Source organism: Gossypium hirsutum, chromosome A09, assembly GCF_007990345.1.
Source record: "Gossypium hirsutum isolate 1008001.06 chromosome A09, Gossypium_hirsutum_v2.1, whole genome shotgun sequence".
NCBI lineage: Eukaryota > Viridiplantae > Streptophyta > Magnoliopsida > Malvales > Malvaceae > Gossypium > Gossypium hirsutum.
In genome coordinates this window covers 12,754,934-12,757,962 of record NC_053432.1, presented here as the reverse complement: position 1 = coordinate 12,757,962, position 3,029 = coordinate 12,754,934, and positions in this window count along the sequence as shown.

The window sequence follows — 3,029 nt, the reverse complement described above, 5'->3', positions numbered from 1 at the left end:
AGACCAGGGGTTTCGGGAATAGGTAATGGTTTATACAAACCGTGGGGCTTAATTCGTGACTTAGCCCATTTGCACGCAATGCATCTATTACAAAATCGTTGATATCTCGTCGCATCTTGGGCCAAAGAAATGTTCGTTCGTGCAATGTAGCTATTTCGCAACACCAACTGCCCCATTAATCCTCCGCTATGGGCTTCTTCGATCAACACTTCTCGTACGGAACCTTGGGGTATACAAAGCTTTCCTTCTCGGAATAAAGTACCCATCATGTCGATTCCCTTGGCCTCCCAAGGATAGTGTTTCAGCCCCACTTCTAACAGCCTCGGATATCAGAATGACAAAATAAAAGAGGCTACCCCTTGCTTGTTATTATGTTGTTTTTTTGATAGTTTTAACGAAGGCCAGTTTTCCCAATGGCCATAAACCTGATGGGGCCATCAACATCTCTAACTCGAAAGTTTTATCAAAGTTAGGCAAAGTAATAACGGTGCCATGAGTTAGACAATCTTTAATTTTTCAAAAGGATTTTCTGTCCTCCCAAGAGTTGAATTCTTACGAAACCGGTAAGGCCTAATGCTGAAATTGCCGATCGATGGTAACCTTGTAGTCAGGAAATCGGACTTGGGAGAAGTCGCGACGGGCCATTCTTATCCTATCTCTCTGATCGACTCAAACCTCCGAGCTAACACAAAACAAAACACAACCTTGTTAGTGCAGAAATCACATTTCTTCAAATTAGCATACAAGGTTTCTTTTCTCAATACTTCCAAAACAGATTTAAATGTAAAATATGTTCATCCAAATTTTTACTATAGATCAATATATCGTCGAAGTATACTACGCAAAATCTACCAATAAAAGGTCTTAAAACGTGATTCATAAGCCTCATGAATGTGCTTGGGGCGTTCGTTAAGCCAAATGGCATAACGAGCCATTCGTAAAGCCCATGCTTCGTTTTGAACGCAGTCTTCCACTCATCTCCCTCCGCATCCGTATTTGGTGATAACCGCTCTTAAGGTGATTTTTGAAAATAAACTCGCGCCACTTAGCTCGTCAAGCATATCATCCAATGTGGTATAGGATGACGATACTGATAGTTATTTTTTTATAGACAGCAGTCCACGCACATCCTCCACGTTCCATCCTTCTTCGGAACTAGTAAATAGGCACGGCGCATGGACTAAGGCTTTCACGCACATAGCCCTTTTCAAGGAGTTCATTTACTTGCTTTTGTAATTCTTTCGTCTCTTCAGGATTGCTCCGGTAAGCAGGTCGGTTTGGAATTGCGGCTCCCGGCACAAGATCGATTTGTGTTCAATTCCACGAATAGGTGGTAACCCACTCGGGATTTCTTCCGGGAATACGTCTTGAAATTCCTGCAACACAGACAAAATAGAAGAAGGTAATTTGTCATCAAATTCGTTAGTGCCAAGCAAGCTCTCCTTGTACAGAAGAACCAACAATGGTTGTTTCAATAGCATCGATTTTTGAACTTCCTCTCTTTTACAAACAAATTCTTTTTTTCAATCTCGTCACTCATTTCTTTTCTTTTGAATCACTCTCTCTTTTTTATCACTCATCTTTTGTTTTTCTTCTTTTCTTCACTCTTTTCTTTATTCTTTTCATTTTTTTGCTCTCTCTCGATTTCTTTTGATTTTTCAATCGAACTCCTCATTTTGAGTTGATCTTCGTACACTTGTTTCGGTGATAACGGAGCTAGAGTCACCATTCGTCCCATATGTTTGAAAGAGAATCGATTTGTGTAACCATCATGAATTGCTCGCTTGTCGAATTGCCACGGACGTCCCAAAAGAAGATGCCCCGCATGCATCGGTACAACGTCGCACATCACTTCATCTTGATATTTCCGATTGTGAATGAAATGAGCACTTGTTTTGTTACCTTCAATTCTCCACCATCGTTAAGCCATTGGAGTTTATACGGATGGGGATGTTTGGTGGTGGCCAATCCGAGTTTCTCCACCATCAACGTACTAGCCACATTTGTACAACTTCCCCATCGATTATCACGCAACAAATCTTACCTTGCACTTGACATCGCGTATGGAAGATGTTTTCGCGTTGTTGATCATTTTCGGCACCTTGCAAAGTGAGACTTCTTTTCACAACCAAGATTTCTCCATTCTCGGCTTGTTCGATGTCTTCCTCTTCTTCGAGTTGTTCAACAGCCTCGTTCTCTTGTTCACTTTCGGATTCAATTTCTCCATCATCTCGAACAAACATCACATTTCAGTTCGGGCATTGGCTTGCGATGTGGCCCCTTCCAAGACATTTGAAGCATTTGATGTCTCGGGATCTATTTGGTTGGGCATCCATCTTTCCTTTACTCGATTCGGCAATCGATTGTTGAATTTGGTAGCTCCACTTACTTCTTTATTTCGACTCGGCAAGTCTTGTTTGTTGGACCCTTGCCCCCACTTAGTGTAGAAGAAGTATTAGGGAAAGAACGGAACGTACCTTTTCTCTTTAATTGTTTTTCAACCTTTATGGCCATATGGACCATATCAATGACCTCGACATAATGGTGTAGCTCCACAACATTTGCAATATCTCGGTTAAGGCCGGCGAGAAATCGAGCCATGGTGGCTTCTTGATCTTCCTCCACATCGGCGCGGATCATGGCCACTTCCATTTCCTTGTAGTAATCCTCCACGCTTCGTTGGCCTTGAGTTAAGCTTTGGAGCTTTTGATACAACTCCGGTGATAGTAAGCAGGAATGAATCGCTTTCTCATTATAGCTTTCATTTTCGCCCATGTAGACACAGGACGTTCGCCATTGCGTCTTGGCTCATCGTGAGTTGATCCCACCATATTATGGCGTATTCGGAGAATTCTATAGCAGCTAACTTTACCTTCTTGCTTTCCGAGTAATTGTGGGACTCGAAAACTAACTCCACCTTCTTCTCCCATTCAAGATAGGCCTCGGGATCTGACCTTCCTTGAAAAGTAGGAATCGCCATTTTAATGTTTTTTAAATCATCATCGGTCCTCTCTCGATCTCTTGGTCCC